Genomic DNA, 19,670 nt, shown 5'->3' with positions numbered 1-19,670 from the left:
CTCTTGGGTATGGCACAGCCGGTGAAATGTGGAAGCTCTTACCTACGCTAACCCCCATGCTGGTATTCACTTCCCTTATGTGTTAATACCCTTTTTTGCTTGTTGTCCAATCCTCCCATTACCAGTGTCCTCCATTTGTGGGCCTCTCGGTCCACTGTCTCTCCTCACTTTCAGTGTGACAGCACCTCCCCTGTCAGCCTTTGTCTATGTTATATGTGTATGCATTTGCTCCTGGTTCTGACCTTCAACCTCTTAACCATACCTTCATCGTCCCTTACTTTCTTCCCCAGCTTCCCTTCCTGAAGAAAAAAAAAAAAATGGGCACCTGCTCCACAAAAAGAAAAAAAACATGTACCCTCTCTTCCTCCTCCAATCCCATATTTATCTATTGCTTGTGTTCTTTACTGCTTGCTGTCCATTAACAGAATTAATAATTGCAATAGCCCCTTTAAAGTAGTGTTTGTTTTCCCATCTTCTTGCATCTTCATGCATATAGCACATACATTCTATCTACTTGTCAATTTTCCTTGGTATGCTCCTAAGCTCAACTGCAAATTTTTCTTCATCACCTCAGGTCCTGTTTCTAGTGTCAGCAGATTAAATAATTACTGAGTTGAGATGCAAATTTTAGCCTAATTGATAATGTGCCTTGGGCCTTTGGCCACATTGTGCTATGTGGGATATAATCTATGGTTGCACTAGATATGTTTTTGAATGCTATGATTTGTTATATAAAACCAAAGGCCTTATTTGTTTATTCCTGAGTGGAATAAACCCGCGGTGGTGGTGCTGCGGTAGCATTGTCGCCTCAGAGTAAGACGCTGTCCAGTTCGATTCTCAGCTAGAGCGTCTTCTGTGTGTAGACGTGCATGAATGGGCGTACCTTTGTTGAAGGTTGTGCATCAGGGCTGGTAACTCAGCATGTAAAAATCAACTACCAATAATTAGCGGACCGGAGTTCCGCTGTGGCAACCCCTAACTGGGAAAAGCCGAACAACTGAGTGGAATAATCTAAGATATACATGACCACAAAACACAAAATATACATAAGTAAAACTGATTGTATGAGTTTCAGTATTCAGAGTGACTATAAGTAAAAGAGATAAATATAATTAATGATGCTAAACTAGTTAACTACTTTGTTTATTATGCACTGAAGCTGTATTAATCACTTAAGATGTTAGTAATTGCTTTCATAGTATCACAGGTGAACAATCATTTGGCACAACAATTTACAATGTAATTAATTATAAGCTGTACTATCTGCCACATTGATAGTGAAGCAAAGAAACAGCTTAAGACCTCATAGCAACTATATTTAACTTTATTAGTGAAAAATAGTCTAATGAAAATGTTAAGCTCTGGAACTGATTACTTATTTGATAAGAGGCCATTATGATGCTTGGAGACTAAAGCTGTATTTCTTAAAGGCTCTTGTGGTTAGAAATATAAATAAATTTTTGGGGAGAATCAGATTGTATTATAACCAGCATTATAAATCATGACATCAGAACTCTAATTAGGCTCAACCAGCAGCAATTTGGCTTTGTAAAGGGTAAGTTATTACAACTAAATTCTGTAAGCTTCTTTGAAAAAATCACGCAAGTGTAGTCACACTGTCTATTCTAACTGTCTTGATCTGACCATGGCAATCTAACGCCATATCTTATGATGGAATCATAAATAAGCTTATGACATTAATCCCTTTGTGGTAAAATCATAGTAAACTGGATCAAGGACAGAATGTGTGTTGTCAGAGTTGGTGACAGCTCCTCAGTCTGACAGGTTACTTCCCCCAGGGAACTGTGTTGTGCTCCTTTCTATCCGATATTTATTTCTCTAATCTCAAAACTGATAACACTGATCCCTGCTGAACCAAATTTGCTGATGACTGCAAGTTGGGTGAAGTTGTCAAGTTAACTCAAAATAGTTATACCCATTAAAATAAATTAATGGTGCACCAAAAAAGGGCTTAAACTAAGTGCCAAGAAATGCAGTATCATCCCTTTCTGGAAACAGCAAATTGTTTCTATCATCGGTATCACTCTGCTGTCAAGTGAGTCAGTGATTAGCAACATGGACACCTGGGTTTATAGCTCCCCTGTGGTAACTGTGGTTAGGAAATCCTCTTACATCTTGAAATTAATTCTGCTCTAAAACCAGGGAAGTCATTGTTTCCTTATACTCTGCCCTGGTCAGACCCATTATCGAAAACAATTTTCCCTTTGGCATGTTTAGTACTAGATACATCAAAAACTTGAAAAAAACACTGAAGTTCCTTACAAAAATGTTCTCTGGTCTCATATATCTTAGCTACCCTTGAGAGGCCAGAATTATTTTCCCTGTATTTAGTACCTTATAGGCTCTAGAGGGGGATCTGTGCTTTGCAAACTGTGCTCTTAGGGATCATGTTGTTCTTGATCTCCAATGCAATCAACACTAGAAAAAAGAGATTTCAACCTACACTGGGAAATAACTAAAATTAGATAGAGTGATAGGTTCATCACCCAGCACCTTCTTCTGCTCTGGAATAGACACCCCCCCCCCATCAGTCAAGCAATGTGATTTGCAGTTGTCTTTCAAACATAGCTTGGAACAACTGGATGAGTATCCTTAAATTTACTGCAGGATTTGCAGAACTTGGCCTTTTTGAAAAGGAGGGTAGAGCCTTAGGATGGTTATTGGCAAGGTGCCCATGGCCTCTGGTTAAATTGCTGTCTATATCCTGTGAACTTGTGATCCTTCAGTGAGACACTTTCAATGTCACAGAGTTGTAAGTATAGACAAGTGAGGAGAAGAAGCCTAAAAAATACAAATGAGGGAAAGCTAATAATAAGTACAGTGAGAAGAAAACAGGTTACCAAGCAGATACACTGGTACTCATTTGATGGAAAAAAATTGAAGCAGCATATGGCTTCTGGAGCATTTCAAGTCACATGCCAAAGACATCTTGGACAATGTGTTTTCAGTCTGGGGAATGAGTAAGCATTTACTGAAGGATAATAACGTGGTAAGAAAAAGACTGTTGGAAGCAGAGTGGGCAGTTTTTAGCTATGAGTTAATTATGAAGTGGACAGTATCTAGATAATGTGAGCAAAGGAACTTGAACCATAAGCCTACACAGTGCCACTCTTTCTAAATATTCAGATATGGAAAGTGAGGCTGCATGTCAGTAGGGAAACACTAGTCAGAGCTTTTTCAACAGTACTGAATAACACAGCCTTAGATTTTTGGAAATTGGTCTTTTTCACTTTCTGTGAAACCCTTGACTTTGTGCCTCACAGCAACCATATAAACTTAACACTGTAATTTGCTTCATAGGTTCATAGGTTCATACTAGGCTATCTGCCCTAGGGCATTTATAAGCCTAGCCAGAGTGTGTGTGGCTTTCACCACCCCTTAGGATGAGAATACTATACCCATTAGTTTGCTGTGCCTCTGTCCAGTAGTGATACAGAGATGATTCCCGGGGTAAACCTACGATCTCCCATCCACTCGTCAAGATTTCTCTTGAACAGAGTCAGTGAGCAGCTCTGCCTCACATGGACTGGGATTCTGTTCCATAGTGTAGGGAGTCTCTGGGTGATGAATCTGTCCCTCCAGCACGTCCTATTTATGTCCGTGTTGAGGTTTAAGTCTCTTGCTCTCGTGGCTCTGGTGGATTTGGATTTTTTGAGGTGGAGCATGTCCATTAATTCCGGGTTGGACATGGCCTTGTATGTCAGGCACAGATCACCTCTGAGCAGACGGTATGCGACTGAATAGAACTGGAGTTTCTTCAGTCGGGCATCGTATGACATATGTTTGAGCCCCTTTATCCTTTTGGTGAGGAACTTTTGGGGTCTTTCCAACTGCTGCAGGTGTCGGGTAAGGTACATTCCGAATGGGGCGTTGTACTCAATCATTGGTCTGATAAGTGAAGAGTACAGGTGTACAATGACCTCTCCTGATCTGGATGTGAATCCCTTCATGATCAGGTGGGCAATGTAGAAGGTCTTCCTAACCACTTTGGCAATGTGAGCGTCAAAAGAGAGGTTACTGTCAACTTGGGTCCCCAGGTCCCTGATAACTTCTTCCATGTTTAATGGATTACCACTTATGTGGTAATTAGGGGTTACCTTGTTTTTCCCAAAGGGTATGACTATATATTTTTTGGCATTTAGCTTAAGGCCATGGCTCTGGCACCAGTTATCCATTTCTATGAGACCTTTCTGGAGGATGTCTGTGTCTGATGGAGTGTCAATTATGGTGCCCAGTTTGCAGTCATCTGCAAATTTTGTCAGCCACAATCCCCCTATGTTTGCCTGCACTTCAGAAAAATAAATGCCGAACAAGAGGGGCCCAGGACTGAGCCCTGTGGGACACCGCCGTGACCGGCTTAGAGTCTGACATGGCACCAGCAACTCTAACCCTGTGTGTTCTGTCCTTGAGCCAGTTTGCAACCCATCTTGTGACATATGGGTTTACATCTAAGCTGGTGAGCTTTTCTATGATGCCCGAGTGGGGTATTGTGTCGAACGCTTTTGCTAGGTCAAGGTAGGCTGTGTGAACTGCCTTACCCTCATCAATGGCCTTAGTGACTGTTTCAAAAGTCGACCAAGTTCAAGAGGCAGGATCTGCCCTTGAGAAAGCCAAATTGGGTAGGATCCAGTGTCTGTAGGTCCCCAATGTCTTTATTTATGAGTTCCATTATGATCCTCTCCATAGCTTTGCAGACAAGGCTCGTCAAGCTTATGGGGCGGTAATTTCCAGGGTCCGTAGAAGCACCGCCTTTGTGGAGTGGGATCACAGTTGCCGTACGCCATTCTTTGGGTACGTATCCTGTAGTAAGGCTAAGATTAAACAGCAGCCTTATGTGTGGGTTTAGTTCCTCATTGAGTTAGGTAGCACACAGCCGGGGACACCGTCCGGTCCCATTGATGCTGTGTTCTTTGCTTTAGAGAGAGCAGCTCTCACCTGGGCATCTGAGATGTTTGGGAGGCTAGACTCTGGTGGGATAGATATTTCTCCTTTTGGGGGAGGAGGAGAAATTTGCACTGAACCTGTCTACCAGTATGTTGGCAATGTCTGTGGGTTCAGTGATTTTTATCATTTTGGACTAATTCTGAGCATATCTGGGAGTTTCCACCCAGGTTTCTAACATAGCTAAAGAAGGCTTTATGATTGTCTTTTGTGTCATTAGCAATTTTTCTCTCAAAGTTGGCCTTGGATGATTTTATGAGTGATCGTAGTTTTTTGCTAGTATTGATCAGAGATGCCTTCCCATTTAGGGATTTTGCTCTGTCATGTAGTAGCTTTCTCCTCTTGTTGTAGAGTTTGTTTATGGCTGGAGTCCACCAGACCAGGCGCCTGCCTTTGGTGGAAAGGGTCTTGATTTTATTAGGGATTGCTTGATCCATACATTCCTGGAGGTGCTCGTAGAAGGCATTTGTAAGGGTTTCAGCAGCGTGGGTTGTGGTTTCCACTGGCTCGGGGGCCTTGAAGGGTACCACTCCAGTCTTAAGAAGTGTGAAGTTTGCTTTTGAGAAGTTCTTCACTGTGGTCTTTTTTGCTGGAGGTGGGGGCGAGAAGTGGATCTCCAGTGTGATTAATTTATGGTCTGACCTCACCAATGAGGGATATACTTCCGTGTGGAGCATTTTGTCCCCATGTTTGTGATGATCAGGTCTAGTATATTTTCTCCTCTTGTGGGAATGGTGACTAGTTGTTCCATAACATTTGAGTTTATGAACTCAAGGAACCTTTGGGCTAGGGTGTTGGGGCTTGAGTAATGTTCCCAGTCTATGTTTGGGTAGTTGAAGTCACCCAATATGATGGTGTTTGGAGAGACATTCATACTCTCCAGTGTCTTCAGGAAGGCTGTGTGGGTTTCCTGAGTTTGAGAAGGTGGTCTGTAGCATGTTACAAACTGTAGGGCAGTTTTACCTATGGTTAATTGCACCTGGATGGTCTCCGATGCTTCGTGCGTTGCCACTAACCTGGAGGTGTGGGTATCCTTTATGAATATGGATACTCCCCCTCCTTTTGTGGTTCGGTCCGGATGTTGGGGCGGAACACATGATATGAGGTATAACCTGATAGTGCTGGGGTGCTCTCAGGAGCCTTGAACCAGGTTTCAGTCACAGCACAGACATCGATGTTCTCCATACTGAGGAGGGCTTCGAGGGCGTGCATCTTGAGGTTTAGACTTCTGGCATTGAGCAGTATTACCCTTAGTATTTCTCCATTTTTGTTTTCTAGGGCGGTAGGTTTATCATTTGAGCCTTGCCTAAAAAAGGCACTATGGGGGTGGCAAGAGCCTTTGCCAATATCCGGAAGCCCAGGGGTGACAGGTGCAAGCCGTCCCTTGCGAAGCAGCGTGGCTTGTCAAGCATGTCATCCCAGGCAGACAGACATTGGATCCCCTTAGAATGACACCAGTAATTAAGCCAATTATTAAAGCTGATCATTTTGTCTCTGTATTGTGGCATCATTCTTGGTGAGGGTAGGATACTGCTCAGGGTCAGGGTCATACCGGCCTGGGCTACATAATCTGAGAGCTCCTCTATGTCTCTTTTCATGTAGTTCATGGTGTCTCTTTTCATCACACCATTATAAACATAATGGTGTGATGCAGAAATCTGAAACCTCAGCTGTCATCTGCAAGAATGGAGTGAGGCACATGTATTGTTGTCTCTCATTAGCTATAAATAATGGTCTGAATAAGTTATTAAGTGATATGATTACAGGGAGGAAAAAAGGAATTTGATGCTGTGCATCACATTATCCAATCACCCAGGCCTAGTTTGTTAGTGTAATGCAATTTACAAGGCAAGGCATTCACGTTAAGCAACATTCTGATGTTATGTGATGCAGAAATATTTTATCTTGCAGCATTTATACCTCAAAACATGCATTTGAGACATTTAAGTCATAACACCTACACTGATCATAACATCATAATAACTTGTCTAGTGAAATAAGTGGAGTGAGGCAGAAGGCGTGTGGCCTTGACTCATTCCACAAATGTACTTGTTGTGAAGAAGATGACAGATACTTTTTTGCATCATGACATTATACTACATTTATGTGTGGGTGGTATGTGAAAAAGACTCTTTGTTACTCTCCAGCATATGAATGCTTGTGCATATGTGTGTATGTGTTTGTGTGCATCCATCCATGCTTAAAAGTCACCACCACCATCCCAGAAGTTTGATAGGCAAGTAGGTGCATATGTGTGTGTGTGTGTGTGTGTGTGTGTGTGTGTGTGTGTGTGTGTGTGTGTGTGTGTGTGTGTGTGTTTATCTCTCTCTCTATCTATCCATCTATCTATCTATCTATCTATCTATCTATCTATCTATCTGTGTGTGTGTATTTGTGAGCACATATATATTTATTGTTTGTTGACTGAGTTATAGGGCTGGTACAAGACACTTTTCAGCCACTACCTGTGTCATAGGGCAAGTACAACAAAAACTTACATGACATATAAACAGATACTTTTAAAGCAGTTCAATACAGTAATAAAAACAGCTACATGTGCATACATCTTGAGTATTAAAGTATTTACAAATTTAAGCCTGGAAACAAACTGGAGGAACAAGTTTATAAGTATACACAGTTTATTAATCCACAGAGAAGAAAATTGGAAACATAGTCCACTTGACTTTATACAGTATTCACACATTTAGAGTAGACTTTGTAGTTGTTGTCAGTAGCCCAACAACAGCCTGTCCACTCAGAGGCTGTTCTTCTGATAAACACATCTGTAGGCCTTGACAGACCTTCCCTTTGGCATCAGCAACCAAAAAAAAGTCTTTACCCGAGTTTTGCCTCAGGCCACATCTGCAATTAGCTCACAACTTGGGCTGTTGAACCCCACAAATCTTGGACCTTTGGATAAAGCCCCTTCCTTTTCACATGATGAACTTCTGACTGAGGAGCGTACTTCCTCATTTACTATGAATAGGCAGCCACTTTTTATATAGTGCTAAATAGGCAAATGACCTCCAGTTATCTAACTAATGCATTTGTTTGCCATACTATAGACTCTTGGTAAGGTAAATTCAGTGGGTTCTCTGCACAAACAGCATCAGCCCACTAGGAATGACACAAACCTCTGAAGATGGTTCCTTATTTTAGAACTAATAGTTCTGCATATACTGTTCTAGTGTATTTATAACATTGTGATGTGTACCATTGTCTTTTTTTTGTTTGTTTGTTTTTTATGAATTTGTTAATTACTTAGGGCTACTTAGACACACGTGCCTTTATACAGTGGAAATAAAAGTCCAGTTGTACAGCAAAGGAAGAGGCAGGAAACAGTGGCAATCCTGACACAGGTAGTGTTGTGGCATGATGTGCCAGTGGGTCCACATATGGGGGAATAACAGAGGAAGCAGGATGCATTTTAAGAGGCTATGTCACAGGCTGATGTTCTGGAACCTTCTTTAGAAAATTTGGAAGAAACAGAGCAACAAAGATGCTCTCTTTAAAGAATAAAATGATGTAAAGGAATACCTGCTTGACTTAACAGAGATGGAAAGACACATTAAGATAGATAAAAAAAACAAAAAAAAAAACAAATTACAGAAAATAAATAAGTCCCCAAATATTAGAAGACTGGTAAAATACATAAACACAATAATCAGGGCTATTAAGACAAATTAATGTGATATACCAGAAGTAAATAGGATATACTATTGCATGGATAAAGTGTTACCTCAAAAATGCAGAGTAAGAAGGAAAAGAAAAAGAACAAGCAGAATACCATTGTGGAAACACCAAATAGAGACAACTGTAAAGCATCTCAGACAAGAAATATCACTATTTGAAGAATACAGAAAAGGAAACAAATCATCAAGAATCATTAGAAAGATAGAGATGTTAAAATCAATGTACAATATCAAAACAGATCAGACTTTATCGTATATTATTTCTAATAATAAACTAAAGATATCAAGCACAAGCAGAAGAACTTAGAAATTATGCAGATAAGTATAATGGGAAAGTACAAAATAAGCAATTCAGTGATGTCCCAAAATGGTTTTATAGAGAACTGGGAAACGAAGCAAAAGGAATCATTTTATAAAATGCCCCCTTTGGCATGTATATGTCCACACACATGCAGCAAATGGAACACCCACAGAAATGCCTTACTAAAAGTAAACAAGGCCTAAGCAACATGTCCTACATGAGCCAACTCAAAGGCCTGTCACTATACTTGGTATTCTACAGACTGCTAAGAGGTGGTGTGTCTGGTGTAAAAGGTATCCTCTGACCCATTACTGTTGGATTTGTTGTACATCAGCATGGCATCAGAAATGCTTGGTCTAGGGATCTAAGCCTCTTCTGCAATGGTAATAGAATGGTTTGGTGGGACAGGTATATTTTGCAGAGGACATAACTGCTATGGAACTCTCCATCCACATAAAACAAAGTTCATCCCTGTCCACTTTCAAGTGCAATTTAGATATATAGATGGGAAACAGAAAATTTACCCCAGGACTGCACCCTGTACTACTACTGAACAGTGGCAGCTCTGAAGTGCTTTATCCCATGCATGAGTCCCCTCAAATTATCAGTGGCATGATCCCAATTATTCTCATTAGGGGTAATATACAAATATTGTCCATGGCATGGGTAAGACCAATCTATAACCAAGTGGGATATGTTATTTCAAGCAGAAAAAGTGAAACCTGCTAGGCTTAAATGGCCCGCAACAGCAGCTAGACTAGCACTTATCTATGAACCTATGAATAGAATTGCCACCACAAAGGAAGAAATTGGCGTATTGTAGAAAAGTATTTATGGAGATTCTGTTGAACATAACAACAATGTTGAATGGATAACAAATTAAAAGAAACAGTAAAGAACTCTGATGTAGATGAAATGAAATGGAATACAGTAATAGCCAGAGAAACTGAGACAAAATTAAAATCTCCTAAGTGGAAAACTGCAGTCCCAGATTCAGTAACTAACTTTTGGCTAAAGGTATTAAAATCTTTACACAGATTTAGCCTTAAGTAAGAATTACTTATATGCACATCCTGAACAAACACCAGCTTGGTTAACAACAGGAAAAATGATAACTTCTCCTTAACAGTAAACCTGCATAATATTCTAAGAACTATAGACAAATACCTTGCCTTCTGACAGCATACAAATTATATACGGCAAGTGATGCAGAATTCATAGTCATTTCGAAAAAAATCAATTATGGTAATTGAACAAAGAGGTAATAAAAGAAAGTCATATGACACAAAAGATCATTGTTGTTAAAGCCGTAATAGAGAGTTGTAACAAGTGGAAGAATGTGAGTATGGCATGGCTAGATTACAGAAAAGCATTTGACAACATCTCACATTCATGGATAATGGAATGCTTACAGATGTATAAGATACACTCTACACTGATCAATTACATTGCAGTAACTATGAAACAGTCACTATAAAACAATGACAAACCCTTTGCAAAGGGTGATATTCCAGAATGATTCTTTGTCAACACTGCCGCTTTGCCTTGCTTTTAACCAATGAAGCTGTTTACTTAATAGGCAAGGCTATGGTTATTTGGAATTTTCTCCACAAGGATGGGGATTTGAGTAAAATTTTAAGTAAGCACCTTATGACGTCATACAAACGGGGAAGAAGTTTAAAGAACATGTTTGTTCATGGAAATGTTGTCTTACCAAAAAGTAGCTTAAGTGTTTGTCCAACATCTATGAGCACTTATAAATACAACAGTTGTTCTATTTGCAAGTATATAATATTTTCCTTTGAATATGTGAATAAAATTAAATATGTACCAATGGGATGTTTTTCATGTAACAGCAAGGGGGTTATTTGTGCCTTAATATGGCCATGTGGTTTATTTTATATTGGTGAAACAAAAAGGAGTTTTAAAGTGAGGTTAATGGAACATATCAGGGACATAAAAAAATCAAAAGGAAGACAAGATTTTGGCATGTCATTTTAGAGATCTACATGGCAGTGATTTTTCTATGCTTCAAGGTTGTATTTTAGAGCAAGTATTTGTTGAAAATGATGATGAAATTCTTTTGAAAGAAAAACCATTATACAAAGAGTCTGTCTTTATTCTTAAGTATGATACTTTGGTCCTGATTGGATTGTATTATTGATTAATTGTTTGTGTTTTTTGTATAAAAGGTAGAACATTTTGAGCTGAATTTTGTAACTCCTGGAAGGTTTTGTACCGTGGCGCTAGAGAATAAAATACTTTTGGGTCTGAACCAGTGGTCTTGATTTTCTTATTGTTGCTAGTTGTATGGACTAGGCTATGGTTATAGTTTAACTTGTAGAGGCCAACCTTTCCTAAATATATCTTGTCTACTTTTTCTGGATGATTTAAAATTGGATAGTTCATCAGACAAAACAAAAGGTTATAACTTTCTTAAGCTTTATAAGAATGACATTTGGTCTTGATAAAAGTGCAAAAGCAACATTCATAAAAGGAAAACTGCAGCATGAGGAAAATATCAACCCAGGAGAGGAATGCAATATAAAGGACCTTGATCAGAAGGGAGTGTATTAATACTTGGAAGTTGAATAAGGGTCAACAATAAAGCATGAACATTTGAGAATAAAGGTCAGTAAGGAATACTTCAGAAGATTAAAGCCAGTATTGAAAACCGATTTTGACATCTAGGAATAAAGTCCAAGCTATAAATCAGTTTACTCTTCCCATTCAAACTTACAACTCTTATGTGATTGACTGGTCTTAAAAAGCACTGAACCAGTTAGACAAAAACAAACAAAAAAAAAAAAACAATGAATGATATATAAAAACAAGTGCATACCAAGATTATACATCCCTTGCTGTGAATGAGTTGTGGGTCTGCTTGAAATTGACTACACATATAGACCCATAGTCATGGGTTTGTATACATATTTGCCTGATCTCTTCAAACCCAAGCATTGTGAAAGTTTTAAAGCTTGAAGACAATATGTCTAAGATGACATCTTTGTTTAGCTTAGGATTAGCATTTCAGAAGAAAGTGGGAATGGAAATCAAACCAAAAGTAAAAAAAAAAATCAACGGTGCCAAAAAAAAAAAAAAAAAAAAATATATATATATATATATATATATATATATATATATATATAAAATATGTATTTATATATATATATTTATATATATATATATATATATATGTGTGTGTATTTATATATATATATATATATATATATATATATATATATATATATATATAAAAAGGATCAAATGAGATGGAAAAAATTGGAAAGTTCAAAAATATAAGGCAAGTTTAGAGATCAGGAAAAAAAACTTATTTGAAGCAGAAATAGCTAAGGAAAGTTGAACTGAAACCAAAAGATGGCAAACTAATAATGGCTGCCCGAGTTAATGAACTATGTACATATTGGTTTTACAAAGTGTATAGAATAAGTGGGAGAAATAGACAAATGTAGGTTCTGTAAAACTGAACTGGAAACAGTTGCCTATCTTATTGCTGTGTGTGATACACTCATATATGAGAGTCCGTAGTTTGAAAGACACAATAATGTTTAAGACTGTTGCATTGGGGAATTATGCAAACATTACAATATAGAAGTAGCTGAGAAGCATTGGAAACATGAGCCACAAGGCAATATAGAGAATGATGAAGCTTATACCACATGGGATTACCACTGCCAAAAGTTTGAAAAAACAGATGCAAGAAAACCAGATATAGTAATTCAGGAAAAAAGAAAACAAGTATCATTAATCAGACATTCAAGATGGCTACACACTTTAAGTTTAGCTCTCTCAGTGTGAAAACAGAAGCTGAAAAAAGACATGCCATTGAAACTGTTTTTTGGGTAACGTTCAGTTATTGGCTAATAAGCATATTGAAGAAAAAACACATTCCAGAGCCACGATTCACACTATCCAAGTAGTTTACTGATGCTCCTAGTACCTCGGCTGTAATGCCTTCCAGGGAACAATTACATCAAATGGATGGCATTCTTATATAATCTATTCAATTACATAATTAACATTAATTGACACAAAGAAATGATGAACAATCCTAAATATGCGACTCTTAAATAAACCGAGTATATTATTAATTATAAAACTTTAAGGCCTAGAGGCTTGAATTTAGAGTTGGATTTAAATGTTGTTGTTGTTTCTCTTTCAGCTTTTCCTGGTTAGGGGTCACCTCAGTGGAAATCCGGTCCGCTAATGATTGGCAGTTGGTTTTTATGGTGTCGAGTTGCCAGCCCGACGCTCAACCTTCAACGAAGGCACGTCTATTCCGTGCATGTCTTTCGAATGCCCACTCGACTGCGGGGAGGACATGCAGACTCCACACAGAAGGCACTCCCAACCCAAGCCGAGAATCGAACGGGAGAACCTCTTGCTGTGAGGCAACAATGCTACCACTGCACCATCACGGAAAGAGTTGGATTTAAATATGTAGTTTAAAAAAAACAGTGTACTGGTCTGTCTCCTTCGGATTTGTCTCTCCTTTTTGCAATTTTCAGATTAAAAAATAAAGTGCATTGTGTAATAATGTTTATATACTTAACAACATAATTGTATTTATGCAGTTAGGATGGTGATTTTTTTAATGATGTAAGGGGATTTTCCTTGCTATTGAACAAGTTTAAAACATTTTAAAAGTTATATATATGCTTGTATTTTATGGTGTAATGAATGGTGTTTATTTAAGAATCGTATATTTAGGATTGTTCATCAATTCACTGTGTCAATTAATGTCAATTAATGTTAATTATGCAATTGAAAGGATTATATAAGAATGTTATACATCTGATGTAATTGTTCCTTGGAAGGTATTACAGCCGAGGTACTAGGAGCATCAGTAAACTACTTGGATAGTGAGAAAGAGTTGTTTCATACAAAATTGTGGTAGAAGGGCAAACACTGGAGATAGCAGAGTGTTTGCAGAAAATGATTATTCACTGTACACCAGGGAGAAGGAAAGCAAGTTTATCCCAGCAATCAGAGAACGTTAAGAGGCAGCTGTGAGATTCAAGCTACTGTATCTGCTGTCTTCAGAGTATTTTTCCCTGAAGGATAATCAAAGATATTTTAATACAGAACAGGCTAATGAGGAAATAAAAAAAAAAATTATCCAACAAAAATGAGTCAGCATCAGTAGGGGACTATGATTCTCATTCTTCTGAAATTAAAGTTCATAGAGAGACTTTTCCAATGAACCTTTTCCGATTTCCCAAAGGAAAATGCTTGACAGACAGAAAAAAAAACTAAGAAAAATCAGGAATACCTTGGACTTGAACCATAATCTGGTGTTGGGAGATAGAGATGAACAGGAAGAAGAGCAGCAACACTGAAATTAATGAATAATTGGGAGACTATAAAGCATCAGTCACTTTTACAAAATACAGATGTGCAAAAATAAGTGCCTGAAAAAGACTGTGCTGATGCTGACTTTGTTAAACGTGTGGGTGGACTGTAAAGCATATACCACATTTTATGTGATTAATCTTTAGAAGGACACTAAAAGAGGGAAAAGTAACTGTAAGCAAAACTATTTATTTCTTATTAGTATGTGTATAAATATTCTCGATATAAACTATACGTCATATATAGTAAAGCAGTTTTGTGTATTGTGTAGTCAGGGATATTTTAAATGTGGAGGCAGAGTCTTTTCAGTGACTGTTGTATATGTTAAAAGTTATTAAAGTAGACAAGTACTTTTCCAGTTGTAATGAATACAGGCTTTACAGCATAACAAGAGAAGAATGGCTGGACAAAAGCAAGTTTAAGTTAATGATGTGATCTTGGGCTGCTTGGGTAACTGTGGGGTGTAAAAGTGAACTGATTCTATTATATGTAGAATTAGGATAATTTATCTTATTTTCACAAGGGTGAATATCTAGATTTATGCCCTTGGCTTAATCTATAAACACTACCTGTGTGACACCAATTCAGACCACAAGCAAGGTCCAACAGCTTAGGAAGACGCAAAAGGAAATACTCGGGCGAAATGATGGAGGTAAGGAGGAAAAACTGAAGTTGAACACATTAGTGTTTAACTTTTCGAGATATAATCTTGATGTTAATGATATATCTCTATTAAATAGAGGTCTTTCCTTCATTCCTTCACAAAGAAGTAATCTTGCCGAGATACTGAGTGACTTGCGTCTTTTTGCCAGGAATTTGTCGCTGAAACTACTATTTTTTGACCAAGTGAAAGCGACTGACTCAGGAAGCCGATTTAAACGTAAAAGTACTTTTACACCAGTTTTTCCTAGCAATGTTGACTGCTTTGTTTCAGTATGTGAAAAAGACTTCTATGAATATTTTTTAAATGCTAGCTCAAAAAATGGATATCATAATTTGAAAGCTGAAGAATGGCGTTCTCTCCATGACTTATCTAACAATGCTAACTTGATTATACAGCCTGCTGATAAGGGGGGAGGCATAGTGGTATTAGATACCACTATGTATAATACTATGATGTTGCACATGCTGAATGATGATAAGACCTATAGGTTGATAGAGAATGAAACTATTACTAACATTGTGAAAAATGTTCATGATACACTATATGACCTTTTGATGTGTAGACAGATTGATAGTGAGCTTCATGAATATTTTTTAATTGACTTTCCAAAAATACCCCTGATTAAGGGTCTTCCAAAGATTCATAAAGAAACTGTTCCTATACCTGTACGACCTATAGTGTCAGGAGCGGGGTGGGTTACAGAACACATTTCTTATTATTTAGAATCCATCCTTGGATTGTTAACAAGGAGTGTTCCAACCATTTTAATGAATACCTACCAATTATTGGATGACCTAGATAACCTTATGAAAGATGGCATGTTACCCCCTTCTGTTGTTCTAGCTTCATTGGATGTCAAGAGTCTATTTACAGTAATACCAAATGACTATGGAATAGAGGCAATTAGGGAAGTTTTACTTTCAATAGGCTCACTGAATAGTGATACACAATTGCTTGTTTGTAGTCTCTTGGATTTAGTATTAAATAACAACGTCTTTATGTACCGTGATGCATTATATGCACAGACATGGGGTGTAGCTATGGGCACCCTATGCGCAAATTCCTATGCAAATATAGTAATGTATCATTGGGAATGTGCTTATTTGTTTAATAGCAGCTTCTTTCAACATGTCTTATTATACAGACGTTTTGTAGATGACATATTAATCGTCTGGGATGGGGAATTAGCCCTACTAAATGATTTAGTTATTTATTTAGAATCTACAACTGAATTCCTAAAATTTACACTGGAAATATCATCTCAGGAGATACATTTTCTTGACATTACAATAAATAAAAATTCAGAAGGTTTGATCTCAACTACTCTATATAGAAAACCCTGTTGGAGGAATGCATTGCTACATTATGATAGCATGCATCCACGTCACATGTTTCCCAACATTGTTAGGAGTCAAAGTAAAAGAATTTCCAGTTTATGTAGAGATGATAGTGATAGGGACCTACAGATTGGTCATCTAAGGGGGTTATTTCAAGAAAGAGGCTACAATGTTTCACAATGTAAGTTAAATTGTTCTGTTATGAACGATACGCATGTGGGTACAGAGGCTTCCGTTGTTCGAAGACATCCTAAGATTATATATAAATATAGGACACATTATGATTTAAATAAGGTATTTTTTACTACAAGATACACCAGTGATATAAGTTATGTAACTGACATTATTAGGAAAAACTGGAATATTTTACTTGTAGATAATAGATGTCTTAAATTAATAGGGACAACACCTAGTTTTAGGTATAAGAATAATAAGAACTTAAAAAGGCTTTTATGTATTGATAAAGTTGACTCACTAATCAGTAGTATAGATAAGCGAATTTTAAGACATGGTACATTTCCATGCAATAAATGCAACATGTGTAAATATATATAGCTAGTGATGATCAGTTTGTTCATCCCTCTCTTAACTATATCTATAGATCTAATTTTTATGCCACCTGTGAAACTACCAACCTTGTTTATTTAGCAACATACACAGAATGCCCAGCATTTTATGTGGGCATGACTACAAGAAGGCTAAGAGACCGAGTATATAATCATACATATGACATTAAGAGGTTAAACCTGAATAATGCTTTAGCTAAACATGTTGCTATTCAACCTAACCATAGTTTTAGGTTTAGGATTTTACAAGTGATAGGCTATAATAAGAGAGGAGGGGACAGGATGAACTATTTAGAAACTGTTGAACTAAGATGGATTTTGAGACTGATGGCACATATTGAACCATGTTTAAACCAATATATTAGTATTAAACCTATTTTAACTGCATGTGACTAAAACTACAATATACTTAGTATTAATTTTTGGGATATGATGCAATGTAGTATCTCCATACATATAACAATATATTTGAAAGTACATAAGTTCATTTTTGATATGTCTTGTATTGTTTTATTTTATATATTTTTATGTTTATTCTCTTAAGATGTTTTATGAGGTTTCAGAATATCATAATATAAATATATGCAAGATTATAATTTGATAATATTGCTTCATGTCCTATGGAACTGAATGCATATTTTTATTTGTTATTCTTTGCCTTTAAATTGTTATATTTATTGTACTAGCTTTAGTAAGCTTAATTGATAAATGTTTTTATTGGTTGATTGAATTAAATTAATTGATGAATGATTTAGTAGCATATAAAAGCTGCTTAATGAAGTAAAGCTGTATAAACCTGAGGAAGCATGCCTTGGATGCACGTGAAAGCGCTTGTTATATAATAAATCAACTTTATCTTTTACATCGTGGTGGTTTCCATCTAGCTGTTTCTTCATATATTCCTGTTTTTTTGGTTGGAACCTTTGAATGGTAGCATTCTTCATTTTATTCTACTTAATCTATAAACACAATATGTAAGCAAGTAGGCTTTAAAAATAAGACAACATGATGAGAACAATTCTAAGTTTCTTGCATCTACAAAGGTATTAACTTTTTTCCATTAGCAAATGTTCAGTTGGACTCAAGAAGTCTCTAGCCGAAGACAGCTGTACATTCTGTTCTAAGAGAAATTTACAAAGATTCATTGCTGAGTACTTTTCCATGAAGATGAGCTGTCTTCAGGTGCAAGCAGTTAATCTTAAGAGTTCAGAATATTCTTTGTTGAGGGAAATGCAATATTTAAAGGTACAATGGCAATCAGTTCTATGGGAATAAAATTGCATGGTCTTTGTAACAGAGAAGACAGATCAAAACACATAAACATAAAATAAATACTGGCACTTATAAATGCTCTCAACACTCTAGATTATCTATGGTCTCCAGGGCCTCTGTAAGTATTTACCAATGACACTAAAATGATGTGGTGTATAAATAAGTAAGGGGAACCAGATTTTACAGTCTGTGTAGAGTAGCCATGTTAGCCTAGGATATAGCTTTTCAGCAAAATATTGCTCTACAGGCATGTTACATACCATCAGAGCAAAACTGTTTGTCATACAAGCTGAGCTGGATTAGGATAGATGCACATGAATGAAAATTGAATCATGGGGGTCTTCAATTAATTGATCCAGCATTGCGCAAAACCTCAAATAGATCTTTTTGTCTGCACTACTAGAATTCTGCTTCAAAACTTAATTCAAGAGACCTGGAAAACAGATGATTTTTCTTTTCCATGGAAAGAAATGCTCTTGTATGATTTTCCACCCATTCTACTAATATCCAGGGCCATTATGAAAATTCAGAAGGACTCCCCAAAGAATGTTTTAGTGACTCCCTTCTGGCCCAGACAACAGTGGTTCTGCCATTTTGAAAATGGCAAGGGGTGATTACCACAAGCTGCCTCACAGACTGAATCTACTCACACAAGACCAGGGGTGTTTGATGCATCCCTACCCCAAAGGAGGCAAGAAAATTGTATATTTGTAAATGGAAAAGGTATTCTGGCTTGTGCCAAAAAAAGAACCAGTGCCCATTCAGGGATAGTTGTTTGAGTAGCTCTCTTCTGGCCTGTCATACTTCTCAGTCAAAGTTCATTTGCTGACCCTTTCAGCATTTTTGCCCATGAATACCCCTCTTTAAATGCAGACTCATATCAAAATGTTTCTGAAGGAGGTATTGCATAAGAAGCCTCCTAGAAAACTGGTGGATCCTGTTTGAAATCTTAATTTTTTGTTAGCAAAACTAATTATTGCTCCACTTAAACCTGCCTATCTAACTGACATGAGGTTTTTAATGTGGAAAATATTGTTGCTAATTGCTCTGACCTCTGCAGGAAGGGTATCTGAGTTACAAGGTCTTATGGTAGGACAACCGTTTCTCATTTTTCACAAGGATAGGGTTTCTTTAAGAACTAATCCTTCCTTTATTCACAAAACAGCAAGGATATTCACCATCAGGACTTTATTAAAAATAGTTAAGCGCTTTCGGCTACAACAATGCAAGCCTTCCTCAGAACAAATTCAAAACCATTAACCACAGTTTAAATACCCTACGTCATCAATTAATTTAAAGTACCATACACTTTAAAACTTCTAAACTCAACTAAATTATTATCTTTGATATCTGTTCAATTTTAAAACACTAGCAGTTGATATCACATAATTTAATCCAGGCAGTGTGGATGCATTCAAATGTAATATCCACCATAATTCACGTTGTTCTAAATATAATTTCCATGGTCCGCCCCTTGGGTTAATATACAGTTGTTCCAACACT

At 37.2% G+C, this 19,670-nt stretch overlaps 1 protein-coding gene across 2 annotated transcripts in view; it reads left to right on the top strand.

Annotated features, from left to right (window-relative positions):
- Nucleotides 1-19,670, top strand: part of SPATA6L (spermatogenesis associated 6 like) — a 1,246,643-nt gene that overhangs the window by 299,203 nt on the left and 927,770 nt on the right. The window lies entirely within an intron of this gene.

This window comes from Protopterus annectens, chromosome 2.part0 (assembly GCF_019279795.1).
Source record: "Protopterus annectens isolate FY-2018-M chromosome 2.part0, PAN1.0, whole genome shotgun sequence".
In the NCBI taxonomy this organism is placed as follows: domain Eukaryota; kingdom Metazoa; phylum Chordata; order Ceratodontiformes; family Protopteridae; genus Protopterus; species Protopterus annectens.
This window is presented reverse-complemented; position numbering and strand designations above follow the sequence as displayed.